We start from the raw sequence: 23,404 nt of genomic DNA, 5'->3' as shown, positions 1-23,404 counted from the left end.
ACACGGGAACTTCGCTGTGTTGAGCCCAGATCCAGAGTCCTGACTCCTGCACGGGGCACAGCAAATCCCTCACTCGCTGCTGTGCATTGTCCCTGCTGAGGCTCAGACACTGCCAGGGCACATTCCCCGCCTGCAGGATTCGTGCCTGACCCAAGCACTGCACTGATGGCTCCAGCATTGCTTTCCAACAAAACCAGGGCAAGGCAAACTGTGCGTAGCTCATGGTATTTTACAGTGTCTAAAACTCGCTAAGTCACCAATCTTAGAGGTGAGATGCATTTGGAACTCATGGCATGGAGAAGTAGTGCAACATGGAAATGGGGAGCATAGAAATAAATAGAGGAAAACATCTCGGATTGTTCCTTTCCATTTTCATTTCACCTCTGGAAAGCTGTTTAACTTCCCCAGGAATCTTCTCCCCAGTCCTGTCTGCCCTTTTCAAGAACCTTTCCTGGAGAACAAGGTGCAGTTTCTGTCACAAGATGTGCCCCCAACTGCAGCTTCTCTTGGCTTTCCACACCATGAGTACAGCACGACTTCTGCAGCAAAGCAAGACAAATGTTTGGATTCCTTGACAACTTGTCCTTTCTTTTCCTTGTGGGCTGGGCAATTGTGCCATTGCTGAGTTTTTCATTGTGCCTGTTCTAACCCAAGAGAACAGGAGGTTTTGTTGGGGACTTGCTGGGGAATGCAAGGCTGATGGAATGCAGAGAAAGAATCTCCAGGACGCTGTGGGAGCTCCCTGGGCTGGGCTCAGGTTCCCGCTGGGACTCTGCAGAGAGCTGGGCTCCAAGTGGGATCAGCAGCAGTGCAAAATACCTCCGGGCATCTCCATTTTCTGCTGCTCTGAGGAAGCAATGAAGGCAGTCAATTTCTGGTTTTTCGTTCTCCTGGTGGATTTTTTCATTTGATTTGCCACTCCAGAGGCAATTTCTCTGATGGTCTCTGTAGGTTGATTCTATTTCAACAGCAGCAGCAGCAGGGCGGTGTTTGAGTGCTGCAAAAGTGGTCTGTGAGGCTTTCATTCCCCTCGACTTACTGCTCAAGGACTTGTGAACATTTTAATCTCTGCTAATCATGATGCCTGTGACAAAAACACTGAGTTCACCATCACAAAAGCACAGTGGGTAGCAGTGATTGAAAGAGGCAAGTGCTGTTGTACTGATAAAATTCAGGTGGCAAGCAGAAGAGGGCCAAGAGCAGCCGTGATCTCCAATTGCCAAGGCAAAGGCACCAGCAGCCTCCTGCTGTCAGCTCAGGGTGAGTAAAAGAGCGTTGAAAACAGCGCTGGAGCCCGATCCTTTCTTCCTCTGAGGGCTGGCTCAGGGCAGCATAGGCGGGCCCTGAGCAGTCAGGGCTGTGTGTGGGTGATGGCTGCTCTAATCCAGAGCTGAGCTGGAAAAAGCCCTTGGGAGCAGAGGCAGGAGCAGGCGGGAAGGGGCCGGCGCTGCTGCTGCTCCTGGCCGGGAGCCCCGGCTGGGCCGGGCCGGCGCCCCCTGCGCTGCGGCTGCTGCTGCTGCCAGAGCCGGGCGGGACTCGGGGACAGGGAACGGACACGGGGGGACAGCAAAGGCCTGGCGGCTGCAGGGATGGTTGCGCTGGGGCCAGCGCCAGCACAGAGCTTCAGCCCGCAGTTAACCCCGAGGGAAATGCTGGGGAAAGGCTCCATTTCAGCCTTTCTGCACTCGTGGCTGTGAAGGGACTGAAATGAAAGGAGAACAACCAGGCCCGACCCCTCCTCCTCTGGGAGGAGCCCCGCGTCTGGGGCTGTGAGGGGCTGTGAGGGGCCATGAGGGGCCCTGAGGGGCTGTGAGGGGCTGTGGGCGACTGTGAGGGGCCATGAGGGGCTGTGAGGGGCCCTTGCCCTCCTATGGAGAACTGTCATTCTTGTCCAGGAACCCATGGCTGAAACGGAATTCCACCCTAAAACTCCCCATATATCCAGGGGCTGCTTTCAGACAAAAGCTGCAACGACGGACAGGTATGGCTTGCCTTGGCCTCTGGGGACTGCTTCTCATGTGCCTTCAAAACCCTGGAGTTCTGTTGTTTCCTTCCTATAGAAAAGAACTGTCCCCATTGTCCAGGCCCTCTTGGTCTCAGGCACTTGAGCACTATACTGGGATGCAGTTTGACAAGAAAGTCTCATAGATATGTATGCTTGGCTGAAAGATTTTTGAATATAATGTCTGAAGAAGAATAGAAATTTAAGCAAGTTTTGATAGAAAAGAAAAGAATGGATGAGCCAGTCTTTTTGGATAGCTAAGAAGGCAAAGTGTATGTTAGTTAGAAGGGGTTTTTATGACTTAGAGCAAAGGATAAACCCACTTCAAACAAGAATATGTTTTTACCAAGCAGAAAGAGAGCACAGGCAAACAAGTCAGCAAATTTTGCAAGTAGAAAAAAGGTCTCAGAATTTTCCACTGCAAGAAAACTGGAAAACAATTTTTAGCTTAAACTGTAATGTACTAACTTTTAGTGATTGGAGAATAGTAACATGAATATGGTAATTATAGTAGTTATGGTTGGCTATAGGTAAAAGTTAAGGTATAGATTAGTTCTACTGTATTAAGATGCTCAGCAAGGAAAGGTATATAATGCATTTGTAACCTAAACTAAGGGTCCCCAGGCCTGCAGCTGGAGCTGACAGCTGCAGCACAGCTCTGTCACCCACAACCCTGGACTGCTGTATCACCTTGGAAACAATAAACTGCATTTTGAAGAGCCACCTGGAGTCCCACATCCCTCATTTCGGCTCTCACAAACTGGTGTTTCCCAGAACTGCCAGTGCCCAGATCCAGAAATTTCCTGGTGCTGGTGCAGCCCAAGTGCAGCAATTTGCAGGCAAAAAACCCCAAAATCTGGCAATTTTCCACTGCTGGCTCTGTTGCTGCCCAGACCTGGAGTTTCCCAGCACTGCCATTGCCCAGATGCAGAAATTTCCCAGTGCTGGCAAAGCCCAAGTGCAGCAATTTGCTGGCACGGAAATCCAAAACCTGGCAAATACCTGGGGCCGGCACCACCCAGATCTGGTGTTTTCCAGCATTGCCATTATCCAAACATGGCAATTTCCTGGTGCTGGCACAGCCCAATTCCAGCAATTTGCTGGCAAAGAAAGCCTAAATCAAGCAAATACCTGGATTTAAAAGGTATTTAAAGCAACCCAATCTCATGTTTGCTGACAACGCCAGTGCCCAGATCCGGAATTTTTCAGATGCCTGCACAGCATAATTCCAGCAATTTGCTGGCAGAGAAGGTTCGCATTTGGCAATTTCCGGGTGCCGGCACATTCCCCACCCAGATCTGGTGTGCACTGGCACTGCCAGTGCCCACATCTGGCAATTTCTCGGTGCCAGCAAAACCCAAAAGCAGCAATTTTCTGGCAAAGAAAGCCCAAACTTGGCAGCGCCCAGATCTGCTGCGTTTGGGTTGGTTTAAAAGAATGAGACCTCGGCTTAAGGCTGTGGGAAAACCCTCTTTAGGGTGAGCAGGAGCTCCCGCCCATAATCCTCTTGTTCAGTTATGCAGATTGTTACTAGAAAGTTCTGAGTTCTCTTTGCTACCATTGGTTACTTTTTGCTGCAAAATTGTAATATTCTTAATCGTTCCTTCCTCTTGGATCCTTCCCTCAGATCCCACCTTAACTCCTCCCCATAAATAAATGTATAAATATTCCTGCTAGACCCTGGACCCAGGCCTTTTTCTGCTTCGCTCTCTGTACTGTGCATGCCATCCTGTTTGTTGTGTTTGCCTTCAGTAAAGTTCTGTTTCCAGACAACCAGATGAAAGCAGTGTCTGTCTGTAAAGTGGCCAGAGCTGGTTCTCTGGGAAACCACTGGTCAACGGTCCAGACGAGGACCAGAAGCTTTCACTGGTGTTTGCTGGCACTGCCAGTGCCCTGATCTGGAAATTTCCCTGTTCCAGCACCACCCGTGTCCAGTAATTTGCTGGCACAGAAAGCTAAAACCTGTGGCAGCTTCCTGCTACTGGGTCTGGTACCACCCACATCTTGTGTTTGCTGCATCACTACCCAGATTTGGAAATTTCCCGGTGCCAGCAGAGCCCAAATCTGGCAGATTTCTATCCCTGGCAATGACACCATCCAGCTCTGGTGTTTGCTGGGACCGCCAATGCCCAGATTTGGAAATTTCCTAATGCCTTCACAGCCCAGGTCTAGTAATTTGGTTTTAGCTAGCTTAGGAAGAGAAGTTCCTCGGACTGTGGCTTCCTTTTTTCTTGGAACTGTTTAAACCTGCTCTGGACTGAAAACCAGACAAACACCGGCAGCTCACACCTCTGGCCCCCCGAGCTCTGGGACGCTGCATTCCAGCACCAAAGGGACTTAGAAGAGATCGAGTGAGCCAACTGCAACCCACAAAAAGGACTTTCTGAATTTGCCATCTCTTCAGCACTCTCCGAGGTTTTATTTAATATTATTCATTTTTCATGCTTGTGAATACTTCACTTGTTAAATAAACTGGGTTTTTTTCACTTTTCTCAAGGGAAGTCTTTTCCTGACTAGTAGGGGGAGAGGCCGCTTGAACTTGCTTTCTAGACAGACCCCTTTTGGAGATTTCCTCACAAAATTTGCCCTAAGCCAGCACAAACTGTCATCATGAAAATTTCACCAGTGGCCTGATTTCCTGGTGGCAAATCTTGCGACAGAAGCTTGACCTTGTTCTCCATGAGAGATTCTTGGGAAGAGCAGACAGGAGAAGATTCCTGGAAAACTGAAACAGCTTTCCAGAAGTGAAATGAAAATGAAAGAAACAATTCAAGATGTTTTCCTCTATTAATTTATATGCTCCCCTTTTCCATGTTGCACTACTTCTCCATCCCAGTAATTCCAGATGCACCTCACCTCGAAGACAGGTGACTTAGAGATTTTTAGCCACTCTAAAATACCATGAGCCAGACGCAGTTTTCCTTCCCCTGTTTTTACTGGAAAGCAACATGGAGATGAAAGTGCAGTGCTCGGGTCAGGTGGGAATCCTACCCCAAGGGAAGGTGGCCCGGCAGTGTCTGACCCTAAGCAAGGACAATGCACAGCAGCAAGCGAGGGGATCGCTATGCCAGTGTGCAGGAGTCAGGGCTCTGCATCCGGGCTCACGGCTGCAAAGTTCCCGTGTTTGGGCAGACGGAGGGGCTGTCCCCGGGGCGCGCGGGGCTCGAACGTGGGGCTCGTGGGGCGAGCAGGGAACGGACACGGGGACGAACGGCCCCGGTGCTTCAGTTGCAGCGGCGGCAGCGGCGGCAGCAGCAGCAGCGGCAGCAGCAGCGGCGGCAGCAATAGCGGCAGCAGCAGCAAAGCAGATAGTTTCGAATAGTCTTTCTCTCTCTCTTTCTCTCTTTCTCTTTGTCCCTTTCCCGCTGTCGGGCACCCGTCTCTCGGGGTCCCTAGCCCGACGTCCCTCTCCTCTCCCCGCCTCCCTCTCCCCTGCAGGGCCGGGCCATGCCCCCGGCCCGCCCCCGGCCCCGGGCGGGGCTGCCCCGTGCCCGGCCCCGGCCGTCCCGCCGCGGTCTCGCCTCCGCCCGGCTCTGGCCGTACTGGCGGTGGCGCTGCCGGGCGGGAATCAGCGCCGGGGGCCGGGGCGGCATCGCCGCGCTTTGCCTTCGCCTGGCCCGAGCCCGGCCCCGGACCCGAGGCAGGGTCCAGTCCCGGCCCCGGCCCGGGCTCCTCCCGGGGCCCGCGGAGCGCACACGCGGCGCGGCCGCTCCCACCGCCTCCGCCGCGGCTTCCCCGGCCCGAGCTCCGCCGCTCGGCAGCGCGGCCGCCGGCCCCGAGCCTCCCGTGCCGCGTTCCCGAGAACGAACGCCTGGGCATGGCCGGCCCGGGGCGGGTGAGAGGCGCTCGGGGGCCGTTGCTGGCCCCGAGCCGAGCACTGACCGCCGCGTCCCGCCCGCAGGGAAGGCGCAGGAGGCCCTGCAGGAGCTGGTCGGCGTGGAGGACGAGGAAGAAGGCCCTGGTGCTGCTCCAGCACAGGAGACCGAAGAGGTCGTGCCGTTCCAACCACCGCAGGAGGGTGAGTGGCTGAGCTGGGCTGTAGGGCTGGAGCCTGCAGCTAACTTGGCCCTATGCCATGCCATCCCATCCCATCCCATCCCCTGGAGAAATGCCCACGGACGGGATGGAAGAGGGGCCTGGCAGACACCCCACAGTGGCCATGCTTCATCCCCTGGAGCATCCCGGGGCTCTCCCTGCCTGGGCAGCGCAGGTCTGGGCCATGCTCTCCGGCCTCTCCCGCAGCCTCTCAGCTCTGGCTGCGCTTACTGTTTGCCAGATGCAGCCCTGGAGCGCACACAAAAGCAGGAGCGCACCCGTGGCCGCTTCCGAAGAACAGCGCAGGTACCTGCAGCCACCCCCACCTGGGCTGGGCCTGCTGTCCCTGCTCAGCCCGTGTGGAGCACTCCATGCAACATCCCCAGCTTCTTGCCCATCTGCTACAGATGGTGTGCAAATTCATGAAAAGGATTCGGGAGGAAGAGACCAGCGTCATGGGCACCGTGGTCAGAGCGTACCCTCCCATCTTCAAAACCAACACCAGTGCTGCCCTGCTGGATATGCTTGTGGAGGAGGGTCCTTCCAGTCCAAAGCAAGTAAGCAGCTTGTGGCCTGGCGTCCATCCTTCCAGCAATTGCTTGGCCTCCCAAGCCACGCCTGCTGCTCACTGTAAGCCTTGAGGCCATGGCAGTGTGGTGGCAAGGGAAGCACTTTTCTGGGGCAGCTGGGCACATGACTCCCTCTGGCAGCTTTCCAAGTCTCCCCGGCCTTCTCCAGGTGCCCGCCATGGTCAGGTACATCCACCAGTGGTTCGTGGCCAATGAGTTTCCTGAGTACAACCTGCACAGGCCCCTTCTGGATCTCACAGAGGCACAGCCCACAGATGTGGTGATGGCTCTCCTGCGTGTGGCCCCATCATGTGACAGGTACAGGGCCCACGTGCCCACAAGGCTCAGGGCTCAGCAGCCCATCACTCTGTACAGCCTGTCCCAGTGGTCTGACACACAGAGAATTCCAGGGGTCTCTGGCTCCTCCCTTTGCCAGTCCCCAGCATGCTGCCATACTCCCTCCCTGTTCCTCAGGGGCCAGTCCCCACGGGGCTGGGCTGCCTGTGTGCTGAGGGCCAGTGGGCAGCGGCAGAGCTGGCAGCCAGCTCAGCTCCCCGCTGCGGCCCAGGCCACAGTGCTGTGTCCCAAACCCCCCTGAGACAGAGCTCTAACCCTACAGAGCTGCTTTGACCATGTGGAAGAGCATCATGTGCTCATGCAGGACTGCAGAGACGGCCATGCTCGTACTCCTTGACGTTGTGGCCAACTGGCCAGAGCACAGCACATGCACCACCGATGGGGACCACACGGCTGTCCTTGCCCTGGCTGTGAGTTTCTGCAACTGGCCTTTGCTCAGCCCAAGCTCACCTCTCCATCAGGTCTCCATCCTCCCTCCACCACGGTGTCTCACTGCCTCTCCCTGCTAGGCTGAAACCTGGCCCAGGGGCAGCTTCAGAGCCACCAGGCCCCGTGCTCCCCCTGCATCTCCGCTGGCCTCTCCCTGCCACGCTTGGGCCCTGCCACATGGACACCTCGGCACTGAGCTCGGGCTGCTCTGTCCTTTGCAGGCAACTGTGGTGATGTGGAAGATCCTCCAGATGCCCTGCGTCCCACATGTGGTGACCGTGCATTTCCCCTGCCTCTTTGTGTATCTGCTCTTCCAAGTGCTCTTCAGCACCTTAGATATGCCAGAGGCGGCCAACACCTGCTGGAAGGGATGTCAGCAGCAACACGGCCTTGCCACCAGCCCCAGCAGGTGCTGCATGCAAGTCCTCCTGTCCCTGCCACATGCCCAGGGCAGGAGCCAGTGCTCCCGGCATGACCTGGGCTTTTCTCTGCACACAGCTTTGCAGAGCAGACCCTGAAGGCCCTGCTCTGCCGACTGCACTATGAGGATGTGGTGGTGGCAATGGAAGACAAGCATGGCTGGGACATGCTGCTCTGTGCTGACACCCACCACTGTGCTGTGGGCATGCTGGCCAGGTGAGACCCCCTGCTCCCCAACTGCCCCTGGCATTTGTGCCCTGTGCCTGGGGTGCCCCACACAGTGGGGCCCGAGGTCTTGGGCCACAAGGCCTTGTCACCAAGGGACGGCCAAGGAGACTGCAAAAGGCTGGGAGAGGGGCGTGCCCAAGAGCAGCCACCTCCCAGAGGGCCTGGCTCCCCCTTGCTGGGTGCTGGGGAAAGGCCAGACCTCTGTGAGTCAGTCCTGGGAGAGCTTTAGCCCTGCTGCCTCAGGGTTTTGCTTGCAATTTCCTCCTATCAGAGAAATGCACCACACATCTGAAGCCTTGTGTTCCACAATTGCATTCCACCTGCTTGGGCTGCTCAGCAAAGACACGCCATGCCGGGATTTGGCGGCCATGGCGTTCCTTGTGGAGGTGAGGCTGAAGGCCAGCGCTGCCTGGCTGAGCTGCCTCCCGGCTGTGTGCCCTCTCGCGGCCGCAGCTGCCCAGGACGGTGCCCGTGCCCTGTGCTGCTGCCTGGGCCCGGCCCTGTGCGGCTCCCCCGTCACTGGCCTCGTGCCTTTCAGATCCTGGACTGCCTGGACTTGAGTGAATGCCGTGACAGCGTCCTGGAGGTCATGTCCAAGAAGCTGCAGAGCGAGTGCAGGGAGATGCGTCGCTTGGCCCTCAGAGGCCTCCTGGTGCTTGGCACCAGTGTCTCGGTGAGAAGAGGGCAGCGGCTGAAGCCATGATGCCAGCGTGGGAATGGGCAAGGCAGTCGCTTGGCCTTGCCTGGCCTTGGGGTGCTGAGGCAGCTGCTCCCAGCTGTCCTGCCTCCCGCTTCAGCTGCTCCAGTGCTTTGGCACAGGCCTTTGGCCTCTGGGCCCTGTGGCAGCAGGATGGCCTTTCACACACGCATTTTCCACGCAGGCCGCAATAAGAATGTGGAGCTTGCATGAAAGGCTCGTGGAGCTGCTGCAGGAAAATGACAGCAACATGCTTAGGATGACCGTGGTTCTCCTCAGCCGTTTGTTCCTGTGCAATGGTGCCCCGCTAGCCAGCCCCCTCGCCCTGCAGCTGGCTGAGGCGCTCCTGCCGCTCTTTGACAACGTAAGGCTCTGTGCCTCCAGCCATGGCCACCGGCTGCTGCCTGCAAACTTTGTGCCCTGTGCATTTTCAGGCCTGTGCCCAGATGGGTGTGAAGCAGCCGATGCTGAAGTCTCTTCTTTCTTTCATACAGGATGATAGCCAGGTGCAGGTGTGCTCCATGTTCATCTTCCGAGAGATGCTGTATTTTTGGCCAGAAGAGGAAAAAAAGGCCCTGAAGTCACACGTGCGCCAGAGCCTGCTCCCACTGTTCTTCCATTGCCATGACGAGAACCAGCTTGTGGCAGAGGTGAGGACTCAGCGGCTGCTGCTGGCCCCCTGGCAGGGGGGCTTGGCTGCCTCCTGCTCTGGGACCTCATGAGCTGCAGCCTCCTCCTGGCCTTGGTGCAGGGACCTGTGCGGGTCCTGGGCTCTGGGCTCTGGTGCTATCTCCAGGTCTCTGCTGCTCTCCAGGACTCCCGGGAAACGCTGCATTCTTCAGCCACATTCCTGCACAGGAAGGATCTCCAACACATGCTGCAGCTGGATCAGACCTGGAGGTTCAGCGAGGCCCTGGTAAGGACGGCCTGCAAGCCCCAGCCTCAGGCTGGAGAAGCCCCCTGACCGCGCTGCTCAATGAGTGCGGCTGGCAGCTGCGTCCCTGCCCAGTGCTGCAGCCAGGGCCGTCAGCCTGAGCCCCACATGCCACTGCCTTCTCTGGGCCGTGTGGGCTCTGCTCCAGGCTCCCGTGGGCCCAAGCCGGGTGCCCATGGAGCCCCGGGGCTGTGGGGCGGGCCGGCACCACGGCTCCCCGGGCAGCAGCCGGCCCTCTGCCCCCTGCCCTCGGGAGCCCTTGGCCAGCGGCTGCTGGCCGCGCCTCAGGGCTGTGCGGGCAGGGGAGGCCGGGGCTGGGCGCAGGCAGCCCCCGGCCCAGGGGCTGAGCCCGCACCAACCCTTCCCTCCTGCCGCTCTCTGCAGCTGGCAGAGGACAGGAGCCGAGTGGCCGAGCACCTGCGCCGGGCCCTGCGCTACCTGCAGAGCCCACAGGAGCCCCTGCGAGAGGCGGCCGTCAGGTTCATGGGTGAGCCACGAGCCCAGGCTGCCCTTTTCCTCCCCGGCCAGCCTCAGCTCGGCCCCAGCCCTGCCTGCTGCTTGGGCCCGGCGCCGTGGAGCCCCGCCTGGCCTCGGCATTGCTGCTGCCGCCCTCTGGCAGCCGTGCCCTGGGCCGGCAGCATGCAGCAAGGGCCGGGCTGAGCCCTGCCGGGCCAGCAGCCCGTGTGGCCACAGCGCCGGCAGCGCCGCTGGCAGGGAGCTGTGCCGCTGGGGCCGTGACAGGCTCTGTGTTCACAGGCATGGCCGGGCGGCACCTGAGGGGGCGGCAGCAAGAGCTGCAGCTGATCTGCACTGGTAAGTGAGGGCAGCGGGCTGCCAGCGGGGGCTGCCGGGGGGAGAGCTGCAAGCTTTGCCCCGGCTGCGGAGGGCTCTGCTCCCGTGAGATTTCAGGGCCGCGTGTGCCATTGGTGGCCAGCAGGTTCGGGCTGATCCCCTTGCTCCCTGCTCCCTCCTGGCTATGGCAAGAGCCGGCTGGGATGGCCCTGGCAGGGGGCTCTCCTTGGCTCCTCGCAGATCCGGCTCTGACCGTGCCTCTGTTCCTCTCTCTTGCAGCCCTGGAACACCTGACGGGGGACAGGAGCAGTGCTGTGTCGCAGCTGGCACTTGAAACACTGCATGACCTCCTGGCAATACAGCGTGGGCGATATTCCACCATCCAGAGGCTGCAGGATCAGCTGCGCAGGGCATGGAGGACTCGGCCTCGCCTGTCAGGGCTCGGGTGCCTGCTCTGCCGGACGACTTAGGAGGAGAGCTGATCTGGGAGGCTGTCTTTGCTGGGGCAACCTGTGCCAGGGGTAATTTTCCTTTTCTTTAAGATTTTTCTTTTCTTCATTTCCCAAATAGGGTCTGGGCTTTGGCCTAGCTGTGTCCCCTGCTGATTGTGAAGTGTGCCATCAGCTGAAGGGCTTTCTGGGCTAAAAATATCATCAAGTCACTTGGACTTGCTCTTTTTGGCCTCTAAAAGCTGGATCCAATTTTGGGGCAAATTTGGAGACCTCATGTAGGGTGGATGGAGCACCTAGGATTTTCCCAATTGCTGGGAATGGTTCTCCAGGTGCCTGGAGTATCCAGGGTCCTGGTAAGTTCCAGCCACGCACATGCCGTGGCAGTCAGAAGCAAAGGGACCCAGCCCTTTTTGTGCTGCCTATGTCACTGCACCGGGGTCATGGGATGGGAACACACAGCCCTTGTGCCGGAGCTGAGCTGCTCTGCCCAGCACTGGTTGCCACCATCCAAGCTGGTTTTGCTTGTCCTGGTTCCCTGACAGCTGGGGCCCTGGGCAGAGCCTTGAGAGCCTGGTCTCCCCCCAGGGAAGGAGAAGGAGCCCCTGGAGAAGCTGTACCGGGTGGGGATGCTGCTGGTGCTGCTGCTGCTGCTGCTACTACTGCTGCTGGAGACAGCCAGGGTGACATAAAGGATGACAAGCTCTTCCTCAGCCTGGCCACGGGAGGCTGAAGGTGATTGACTTTGATTCTGGCACAAGCCAAACTTCACAGGGAATTTGCAAATGAGTCCCCACCGGAGGAAATTCTGCCAGATTTGGGCATGGCCCAGCCTGGCTGGGAACCAAAGGCTCTCCCTTTGCTGGGGCAGATGCAACTCATTCTTCAGTCGTTGCCCAGCTGCTTTTGGCAGGGCTGGGAGGATGGGCTGGGGTGGGTACGAAATGGGAGTGGGCTCCTGGCCCTGCCAACAGCCCCCAGCACCCCCCATGCCCCAGGGTGGGGTTGGGCTGGGGCAGCCAGCCCAACACAAACAAAGCCCCATGGTGGGAGCAGAGGTGGGGCTCCAGAACCCGTGCTGGGGCTGCTTTGCTGTGCAGGCAAGGAAGGGCTGAGCTGCTCCACTGCCCTGGTTTGCTTTGGAGTCACCGTGATTTTGGGGGGCAGTGCAGGGAGGAAGAGAGAAAGTGTGGGCTTCCCACAGCCATGGCTGGGTTTTTCCCTAGCATGTAGAAGTGGGGCCTTCCTCAAGGCCCTGACAGAGATAAGAGTTTTTACCGTTTTTCTTGTTTTCCCTTTTTGAATCTAATGTCTTTTCAAGAATGTGTTGTTTGTTTTTCCAGAGAAAGCGTTCGAGGTGGTCCAGTGCGGATGGGGAAGTGCTGGGGAGCAGCTGTGGCGTGGATGGGCCGTGCTCTTGGAGAAGGCTGAGGCCATGGTTTGGGAGCAGCTTTTCTTGCAGCCGTGGCTGGCGTGAGGTGGGTCCCTGTGTGCTTGGCAGGGTGGGATCAGAGCCTTTGGGAGCTGGCAGCGAGCACAGGAGCATCCTGCTCTGGGCAGCTGCTGAGGGCTGGATGTGCCGTGGCTGGCTGCAGGCTGGGCACATGTCCTGCCCTCCTGCTCTGCTGCCAAAGGCAGCAGGGATGGGCAGCTCTGGGCACAGCCAGCATGGCCTGGGCACCACAGGCCTTGGCACAAGGGCACAGGAGCCCTCAGCTGATGGGCACTTTCTGCTTTCTCTCCTTGCAGCCGGGCTCTGCGGGTGCTGAGGCTGCTCTGGGCTCTGCCAGGGCTCTGCTGGGCTCAGCCCTGGGCCCAGCTGGGCTGGCTCTGCCCTCACATTGCTCTGACAGCTCTGCATCAGACGAGCCCATTGCGAGCACAGCGCCTGAGCTTTCTGCTTTGGCAGGTGAGTGAGACTCTGCTGCAGGCCCAGAGATTGCAGCTGGGGACACACATCCAATTTGCAAGGACCCAAACTCTCCACAGTCCCGGCTGAATTCCTGGATCTGCACAGGGTGTTTTGTCTGTCCCATTCTTGCTTCTTGATTGGCTGGAATTGTGCAATTGCACTTTGTTCCTCCTCTAGCAGTGCCACGAGTGGGCCAAAGCTGGCGAGTGGGCCGTGCTCCTGAGGCAGTGCAGTCTGGAGCTGATGGATGGAGAACTGCCCTTCTGCACTTCCAAACCAGAGGAAAAAGCCGTAAGTGGGACTTTGTGTCTCTAAGAAATCCCTGACAGTTTCAAAGGGAATGTGTGGCTCATTCCCAGGCTGAGAAGGAAGGTCATCTTCTAAAGGATTTGGGCTTTGACAGAGTTTCCATTCCCAGTCCTGCGTGGAGCTGGAAGGGTACAAAGCAATTTCCTCTTGCTTCGACCACAATTTCAAATACCAGTGTTGGACACAAAGCCCAAAATCTTTTAAGAGGCTTTTGAGGTCACAAAGATGGATCCATGCTATCAGCACATTTACAATGTAAATAACTGAGTTCTCTTTTTAAAAAGATCATTTACCTGTTAATGCAAAGAATGTAACTTGGCATTTATGGTTTTTTTTTTTCATTAACTGTATGTTATGTTTTTTCACTAACACTTGGATTTTATGCTTATCTTTTACAATTTATCAATTTTTTTTTCCTTTTCCCCCTTTTTTCCTTTTAATAGAAAACATGTCCTACAAAAGGAATGTCCTTTGCTCCTGGTTCCCGTGTGGAGCAGCTCCCTTCCTGCTGGCTGAGCTGCTCAGGCAGAGCCCGGCAGCTCCTGGCCCTGCAGGGCTGAGGCTTTTCCCCGTTGCTGGGCACAGACTGATGGAGCAGCACTGCTGAACACGGGCACACAGAGGGAGCAGCAGCAGCTGCCTTTGGCCACCTGAGGCTCTAAGGCCCAAACTCTGAGCAGCCAGGGCTGGAAGAGACTGGCAGGATCTGATCCCTGACTCTGGGCCAGGGCTGCACAAATGACCCCACAGCAGCAGCAGCAGCAGCAGCAGATGGAGCTGACTTTGAGCACAGCCCCTGCCCCTCTTCCCTCCCATGTGCAGCGGTGTCACAGCAGCCTGAGGCACCTGGGAGCCCCCAGTGGCAGCAGGGACTGGAGATGGCAGCCCTGGGCTCCTGGAGGCTGTGCAAGGAACGGAGCTGGGCACTCCCTGTCCATGGGGAGCTTCCAGATGGAAAAGGCTGCTGTGCCCAGGCAGCTGCAAGGGCACAGAATGGAGGCTCTGGAGCACTGGATCTGTGCCAGTGCCACAGTCCTGGGCAGCAGCCAGCGAGCCCTGGGGGAACAGAGGGCACAGCAAGAGGGACAGAACCAGGCAAGGGCAGAGACTGGAGAGAGCCAGGCCTGGGAGTAGGAACAGCTGCTCCATTGCACTCTTGGAGAAAGCTCTTGGCTGGTTCAAAGCAGTGAAAGGCGTGAAGGGCAGAGAGGAGGCCACAGCAAACAATGCTCCTGTTTGCACAGCCTCCCCTCTCCGTGTCCCAGAAGGAATTGCATGGACTGTGTTCTTCTCTCCGAGCCGTCTTGTTCAGCATGAGCAGCTCAGCACCAGGAGCTGAAGGAGCTGAAGCCTCAGGCCACAGGAGCTGGGCAAGAGGGAACTTTTGGAGCAAAGTAATGCTGCTAAAATAGCCCCAGCTGAATGCAGTGGATATAATCATGGAATCACAGAATCCTTTCTGTTGGAAAAGCCCTCTGAGCTCACCCAGTGCAGCCGCTCACCCAGCAGTGCCAAGCCCAGCAGTAAACCACGTCCCTGGAGTGCCAAGGCCTGGACACCAGCCCTGAGTGAGGCCTGGACAGCAGGCCCTGAGCCAAAGGTGGCCTCTGGATGAACCTTCCAAGCAAAGGTTGTCTTTGTATCTGCTCCCTAATGAAGTATGCATGGTCATCAGCCCTGTGATAGATGTAGCCACTCATTAGTGAAACATGTATTGACCTTTGTGTATTTAGAAGCCAGACAAGGCCATGAAATCTGACATCTGGCCTTATTTGAGGCTGTATGGTCAAAGTCAGCTCCCTTGGTTCCTCCTTGAGCCCTGGCCAGGCTTTGGGAGGCACCCAAGAGGAGGATGAAAGCAGATGTTGCCACACTAGCAGTGCTGTCAGTTTGTTCATTCAGCACTGTCAGAGCTGGGCCCTCTCCCAGCGGGGTTGGAGCCTCACCTGGGGCTGGAGGCACCTGCAGGAATTCCCAGTGCCCAGGAGTGGCTCTGCAGCCCTTGGCTGTGACAGCTTCCCCAGCTGCTGTGTGGGTCTGGGGGATGGTAAAGGCTGAGGGTAAATGCTGCTGGATCTTTGTTAATCACTGCAGGCACTCTTTGGTGGGGATGGTTGGGTGCATTGCTGAGCTGCTCCTTTTGTGATTCTTTGCTGCTCTGAGCTGCAGGAAATGACTTTCCTTCAGTTGGTGTCTGTGTCTTTGGTGCTGACCCTGCCCACTGGCAAAACAAAACTGGCACAGTCTGGCCAGATGCCAACAAAATGTCACTTGTTCAGTGTAAATGTGAGGAATCAGTGCCATCAGAAATTGCCAGCTGAGAAGCCCTTCCCTGGAGTTCCCTGGCTCTGGAGTGGGCTGAGGTCAGAGCCCCATGTGAGCAGTGGGGCAGACGGGTAAAAGAAGCTGCACCCCTGGATGGCTTCAAATGCATCCAAAAATTGCAAATGGAAAAGGAAAAGACCTTGTGGGTTTGGGCAGACAAAGATGAATTTGTTAAGAGTACATTGGGAACAGCACCTTCAGAAGGAACAAATTTTCTGTTGCTTATGGAGCAACAGAAGAAGGTTTTAATGTTGAGCTCAGATGCACTTGTGCAAGTGAAATTTCAATACAATAAATAACTATATACATGTTTAAAGTATAATAAGACCTTCATACTTATGTTTCTAGATTTATATATATGTCTATATATATTTCTATATCAATATGTACATACAAAATAATAATAATAATGTGAAATATTGCTGAAAATACTAATTTGGTATCTTTTGCTGCTCAGGGATGTAACACTAAATACCCTACAGAACAGGATTGGCCAGGACCCTAGTGTCAGTGGTCAACTTTGTGAGATTGTATACAATGAAAAAGGAAGAAAGGGAGGAAATTGGCTATTTTTACAGGATTTGCTGATACTGTGATGCAGAGTCCTTTGTCTGTTCCTGTGAAAAATACAGTGATTTTGCCTGCAGGGTTTTTCATGTACCAGACTATGCACAAGCTGCAGGATTGGTTAAAAGGGTGAAGGGGTTCTTAAAAAAGAGCATTTGGAAAGATGAGGAGATGGGAACCTTTGCCCATGGAGAACCCATCTCCCAGATGTGCTCCATGCCCTTCACAATGGCCCATGGGGGAAATGGAAACCCCCTGGCTGTGCACGGCTGCCCCCAATTTGCAAATCCAGCCATGGGCAGTGAGACTTGGGCTGCCTGGGAAATTGTTCTGGCTGTGATGGCCCCTGGCAGGGCCAGCCCAGAGGCTGCAGGGCTGGGCCTTCATGCATTGGAATTCATTAGGATAAATGCAAAGCCAATGAGAGCTATCAGTTCTGAAATAGGAATTCAGATTCCTCCAGGACACTTTGCTTTGGTAACTGCTCCCTTGGAGCTTGGCCTTGCAAAGTGTTCCTGTCATGGCAAGAGGAACTGATGCAGAATATCCAGGAGAAATTACAGTAATTCTGTTAAATAATAGTGAACAAGATTGGATTATTCAACCCCATGACAGGTAGCACAATTATTGATCTTGCAATTTTAAGAACAATTGTGAAAACAGGAGATCCACCTCCAGCCACCACTGTTTGTGGAGAATGTGGGTCCCGAGGCCAAAAGGCCCTCCCGAGGCAGCTGAAGGAGCAGCTCCTAGGAAAGATAACTCTGAGTCCTGGAACCTGGACAGGAACAATGGGAATGTGTCCCTGCAGCCAAGGATTCTGTGTGAGAACAAGTAGATCTGCCAGGATATTGTTTTACACATCCTGCCAGACCAGATCTCCCTGTTTGCCCCAAGGGCCCCTTTGGAACATGCTCTGATCCACGGGGCTCCATGTGAAGGCTGCTGTGACACTGAGGGACTTGCACAGAAATTCCATCCAGGAGCCTGGGTGCCCCTCAGGGACTGGGACCTGGCCCCTTCCAGCCAGAGGGGAAAGGGCCCCCCCAAGCCTTGTTAGCCACAGACAGCATGGGAAAGCTGAACAGCAAAGGGCCTGGGGGCATTATTCTGGAATTAAAAAGGTGCCAGCTCCATGGACAACAGAGTTCTTGTTCCTAATTTGAATGAGATTGAGAAAAAAGAATGAAGAACAGTGTCACTAAAGTACTACTGATGTCTGTAAGGTGTACCTTGATAGTCAGCCAGAATCTTTATCTGCCACAAACACCTCTAGTGTTTCACAAAGGGATTGGTCATCAAAATGTAATGATGGGTTATGATGGATTGCTGAGCTTCTTTTGTAATTCTTTGCTAATGATGATGTGCTTTGCTGAGCTTATCCTTTTGTAATTCTTGGCAGCTGTGCATGATATAAATGACAGAATTCCTTAAGTTGGTGTCTGTGTCTTTGGTAGTGACCCTGCCCACTGGAGAAACAGGGCCCCCTCTTGCCTAAGTGTTCCCTGGGAAGGCAAAAGTCCTCCCTCCAAAATTCCCCCCTTCCTCCTTGTTCCCCCCTTCATACCCTGAGCATGATGTGCTCTGGTCTGGGCTATGCCCGGGCTCAGTTGGGGTCCCCTGTCCTGGCTGTGTCCCCTGCCCAGCTCCCCCGCAGCCCCAGCCCCTCCCCAGCGTGGCTGACGAGGGGCAGGACAGGCCTTGGCTGTGCTGCAGCTCAGCAAGAACAAAACCATCTCTGCGTGCTCAGCCCTGTGCTCAGCACCCGGCCCAGCAGTGTCTCAGTGCCAGGGGCTGTGCCCTCAGTCCCTGCCGGGGGTTTCCATGGCAACTGCCAGGCCAGGTGACCCAGGTGTCCCCCCAGTGCCGGTTGCCATGGAAACAGTGCCCAGCCCCGCCCCTTTCTGTCTGGCTGACCTGGCCTTTGGCCCTGGCAGTGCCGGTGGCTGCTGGTTCCTGGTGCCTGAGCGGCCAGCGCGGCACAGGGCAGGTGGCCATGGCACAGCCCCCAGCAAGGGATCCCCTCTGGCTCTGGGCACTGACACCAGCCCTGAGCAAGGGGCCACATCAGCTTTCCATGGCCACCAACCATCACAACAGCTCCGGGCATTGGTTGCCATGGCACCTAACCAAGGAATGGTCCCCCATGGCCGTTGCCATGGCACCTGGTGGCACCAAGGAGTGTCACTGTAATTGTACCTGGAGCAGTCCTGGCACCACATTGTCCTGAGGGATGCCGTGGCAGCTGAGGGCAGCAACAGCTGGTGCTCTGCAAGGGCCCTGGGGCAGACGGGAAGGAGCAGCAGAGCAGGGGCTGATCCATCCCCAGTGCGCTGCACAGCCCAGGGCAGCGTCCCAGAGCGTCCTGATGGAGCTGCCAACAACATCCCCCCTCTGCAGCCCTGGCCTCTGCCCCAGCTCACACAGGTGCCCCATCCTTGCAGGCACAGACACGGCAGCACTGGCTCAGCAGCCCCTGTTTGCATTGCACACTGCAGGCTGGAGCACCCCCATGCTGTTGGTGTGGGGACATGAACCTGAGGGAGCACAAATGCCATCAGCCCCTGGGGCCAGCAAGGGCTGGGGGACACCAGGGAAACCACTCAGCTTTGTCCTGGCCTCTGCAGTCAGCCAGAAAGTTTGTTCCCATCAGCTGGGAGTTTCCTGCCCCACTGCAGATGCTGTTGCTCAGAGCCAGGGCTGCCTGGCAGCCACCCCCAGACTGCCCAGAGCATTTCCTTGGCTTCACCTTTGCTTTCTTTCCTCTTCCTGATACAAATGTCTTCCCATTGCCCACCCCTGTTCCCTCCTCTGCACACAGCCCATCCCTGTTTTCCCTTCCCTCTCTGGCCCCACTCCCCATTGCAGTTCCTGCCTTGGCACCATGGGAACGTCCCTTGGGCAGCAGGATCATCCTACAAGTGCTGCAGGAATTGTCTGCAGGCTCCTGCAGTGCCTGGTGCTGCTCCCTTGCCAGAGGCACCCCAGGCGAGGGGGGCACATCTGGGCTGCTGTGTCTGGCTCTGGGGCTCCCTGTTCTGGGCAGTGAGGAGGAGCTGCAGAGGCTCTGCAGGACTGACAGGATGGGCTTTGGGGCTGGCAGGAGAAGCTGAGGGACCTGGGCTGCTGGAGCTCCTGAAGAGGAGGCCCAGGGCTCCTCCTGCAACTGCTCCAAGGGTGTTCCAGAGAATCACAGAATCAGCAATGTTGGAAAAGGCCTTGGAGATCATCAAGTCCAACCTGTGCCCTGACACTGCCTTGTCTCCTCAGCCTCCTCCAGGATAAGCAACCCCAGCTCCCTCAGCTGCTCCTCAAAACTCTTGTGCTCCCTCCCCAGCCTTGTTGCCCTTCTCTGGACACGCTCCAGCCCCTCCATGTCCTTCCTAAATTGGGGCCCCAGAACTGCAAACAGCATTCAGGGTGCTGCCCAAGCAGTGCTGAGCACAGGGGAAGAATCCCTGCCCTGCTCCTGCAGGCCACACCATTCCTGATCCAGGCCAGGAGCCATTGGCCTTCTTGCCTACCTGGGCACACTGCAGGCTTATGCCCAGCCTGCTGTCCATCAGTCCCTGCAGGTCCCTTTCTGCCTGGCTGCTCTCCAGCCACTCTGTCCCCAGCCTGTAGTGCTGCAGGGGTTGTTGTGAACAAAGTGCAGGACCCGGCACTTGGACTTGTTAAACCTCACCTTGTTGGATTTGGGCCCTGGATCCAGTCTGTCCAGGGCCCTGTGCAGAGCCCTCCTGCAGCAGATCCACACTCACACCCAGCTTGGTGTCATCTGCAAATTTGGTGATTTTCTATTCTTTTTCACACATGTGATAATCATTTCCCCAAAATCATTTACATATTTCCCCTCCCCTTTACCCATGTGTTCTTCTGTCCTGGGGGTCTCTCTGCTGGTCCCTGGTGGTTGTGGATCCCAATGTTCCTGTGGGCCTGGCTGAGCTGGCAGGACACTGAGGCTGGTGAACTTCCAGTTCCCCTTCTCACACAATGGGCATTGTGTGGTTTCCACAGGCCTGGGGTTGTGGAGAACCAGGTGTGAGCTCAGCTGGTTGAGACAATTTATCTGGTAACATGACGTCACAGAGTGGATTGTGACATCACAGAGTGGGGTATCTGAAGTCATTGAGCAGCTATGACATCATAGGCCATATCTGTGACATCAGAGATCCAGCTGTGACATCACAGGGCAGACTATGACATCACAGAGTTGGCTGTGACATCAGAGACCAGCTGTGTGACATTAGAGAATGGGCTGTGACATCACAGAGGGGCTGTGTGGCATCCCAGCAGGGCTGTGTCAGGTCACTGGGTTGGTCATTCTGCCCCAGCTCCCCCTCACAGTTTCTCCCAATAAGTCCAATGCTGTTCATGCCCAGCAGGGTCCCTGTCCCCCAGGATCCCCCCAGCCCACCTGGAGCCACAGCCTCCACCAAAGGATGTTCCACAGGATCCACCCCAGAGCCTGACAGGGGACAAGGGGCCAGGGCTGTGTGACCAGGACATCAAGGACGGGGATTATCCAGGTCACTGTGGCCGGGTTTGGGTTGCCCAGGGCAGGAAAGATGTCTGGCAGCTGGGGCAGGGTCTGGGAAGGGCCTCCAAGGTGGGACTGGAGCCCTTGGGCTGTGAGCAGAGGCTGAGGGAGCTGGGCTGGTCCAGCCTGGAGCAGGGAAGGCTGAGGGGCTCCTCACCCCAGCCTGGCAGTGCCAGCGAGGAGGGGATGGAGAACAGAGCCAGGCTATTCACAGGGGGCTGGGAGGAGAGAAAAGCCAGTGGGTGGAAGAGGAAAGAGGGGAGATCAGCCAGGACAGGAGGAGATGAAATGAGGCTGGTTTCAGCACCAGGGGTCTCAGTAAATGTATAAATGTCCAACCCTTAGCAACTGAGAGAGCTGGACATACTGAAACCTGAGTGTACTTGAAAATTTAGTCCCAGGTACAATCTGGCTTGTCAAAGGAATTTATGGACCAAGAATGAAAAAGCAATGGAAAAATAGGGTTCTGACAAATTTCTCAGTTCTTGCAACTTTACTTACTACTTAGAATAGCTCACATTGTGTTCTTGGACAGAATCCACTTGAAGTAATATATTCCTCTACTCCATTAGAAATGAGTGACAATGTGCCCCATCCCCAGAGCAGTAGTATGGGAAGGAGGGAACATAACTCTTAAGTTAAACCTTTAAACTTTAATAGAGTTGCTGATCATTTTGTAATTTAACTCTAATAATTGACCAGCAAGGAGTTCACTCAGGTGCAATAATGAACAAGGATGAGTAGTTTTATAATATTTTTTTCCTCCTCTCAGAAACCTCCAGTACATTCCCTCCCTTCCTCCTCATCTCTGAATTGCACATATATGGAAGAATTTTATTTTATTTTAAAACTGATGGGAGCTGTGTTTTAAGGTGTGACTTTTGACCATGATATCTCTGAATCAAACTCGAGATTCCCAAGGATGCTTGATTTTAATTCTGAGGGATGCATCCACAGCAGGGATCTACCGTGGAGTTGTTGGTCCTAGAAGCACATAGTACTTTGGAGAGGTGTTTCAGATGCCATTTTGTAATTTAACGGACCAGATTACTTTCTTTTCAAGAAAAACTAAGTTTCTTGTGGGCTCAGTCAACGAGATGGAGCCATTTCAAGAATAAGGCGGACATGACAGTACTGCACATGTATGTGGAAAATTCATTTTCCTAAATTATTAGTTTCCCTGTCCAGTCTTACAGGAAAATTAGACTGCTGGAAATCAATTCCTACAATTGAGCTGAAATCCTGCAAGGTAACATTTACTCTGAAGTATAAATTCAATAAAGTTACATATAAAGCATAAAATGAATATTGCCAGAGCATCTTTATAATGCTATTCTACATACTTTCTAATGCTGGGAGAAGTTCCTGTGGTCTGTTTTCAGTCCTACAATTATGAAATATGCTATAAAGCAGAGCACAACTGACTATTTCCATCTCATGGAAGAAAAGATACACAAAGTAGCAGAAACAGTTGCATTTTAGCTGCATTTCAAAAAGAGGTGCTTTAGTACTTTAAGCCAAAGTAGGGGAAATTAGAAGATCTGTGAGTTGATTAAAAAGCCATAAGGAAACTTTGCTCACAAAGCAGAGGTAAATTTGTAGAAGTTTGAGAAAAACCATTTGGGTAATCCCTGGTTTTGAAAGTGTTGGGTTAAAAAGTCAACCTGCAATACTGTGACTCAGAATGGGCAATCAAATCCAGGGATGTCTTCAAGTCACCACTACTTGTGAAAAATCTCCTTAAAATAAAAAGTAGCTGACATGTCCTGGGATGGTAAGGCAAACCTTCTTCCTACTCACATGTGCTCTTCAGATCTTCCGCATGGCGGAAATGCAATCCAATCCTATAAATCCAAAGTCTGATGGGCCCATTCTAAAGCTCCTCAAAGACACGGTCCTGTGGAATATCAGATGACATGTCTGTGCTCAGTCACCACAAAAGAAAGCTAAGCCAAGGCTCATGATTCCACGGGTGAACAGAGCTGATTTGCAGAGGAGTTGCATGCACTTCATTCCCCCTCCCACCCAGGATTTTGTTCTACTTTCAAGAGGCCTCCTGGGTCTGCCTCAAGATTTTGACAGAGAAGGGAGTGACGGCATCTCATTTGTACTGGGATGCAGCTATCCAGATTTCTGGAGGGAATCTTACAGGGAGCATGGAGCTTGGGCAAACATCTGTCCCACTGCAGCTTTGGACTGTTGCAAAGGGGCCTCCTTTGGGATCGACACCTGCAGGCCATTGCAGAGCAGCGAGCTGCAGGCTGCTGCCAGAGCTCTGACACAACGAAAGTGTGGCAGTCCAAGAATCAGCGCACGTCTCTTTGGGATGTTCTGAGACTTTCAGTAGCCAGAGAAATAGCAAGCAGGACCACAGGAGCTCTGCGTCAAGACCTAAGCCAGCCTGTCCCTGATGCAAAGGGAGGGCAGCCTCCAAAGCAAGTCAGAACAAAGGACAGCATGCACCCACGTGCTCAAGAAGAGACTACAGCCTAAAATACTCCTGGAAATTTATTATCTTTGCTTCTTTTTCCCCCTAAATGACATTGAAGAAGTGAGACTTTTCAGAACCAGCTTCGATGCCACCTAGAAGAAGCAGCCTTGCTTTCAGGCAAAGCTTTTGGGACCAAAGGGCATGTTTGCTTGGATTCCTTGGATGTCGCTTGGCTTGGCGCATTTTCTGAGTTCCCCTGGGATGCCTTGAGCACTGCCTTATGGACTGGGAGGACATTTTCTGCTGCTTTATGAGTGAGGAGAACTTGCCAGGCTTTTCTGTGGCATCAGCTGTACAGAAGGTTGGCTTGCTGGGCACAAGAAAGCCACAGAGCAGCTGCTATTGTGA

General features: G+C 55.0%; 1 pseudogene; it reads right to left on the bottom strand.

The window, feature by feature from the left end:
• LOC131562636 (zinc finger protein 883-like) overlaps positions 1-23,404 on the bottom strand; it is a 146,593-nt pseudogene that overhangs the window by 103,294 nt on the left and 19,895 nt on the right.

The sequence above is a fragment of the Ammospiza caudacuta genome, chromosome 11 (genome assembly GCF_027887145.1).
Source record: "Ammospiza caudacuta isolate bAmmCau1 chromosome 11, bAmmCau1.pri, whole genome shotgun sequence".
NCBI lineage: Eukaryota > Metazoa > Chordata > Aves > Passeriformes > Passerellidae > Ammospiza > Ammospiza caudacuta.
This window is presented reverse-complemented; position numbering and strand designations above follow the sequence as displayed.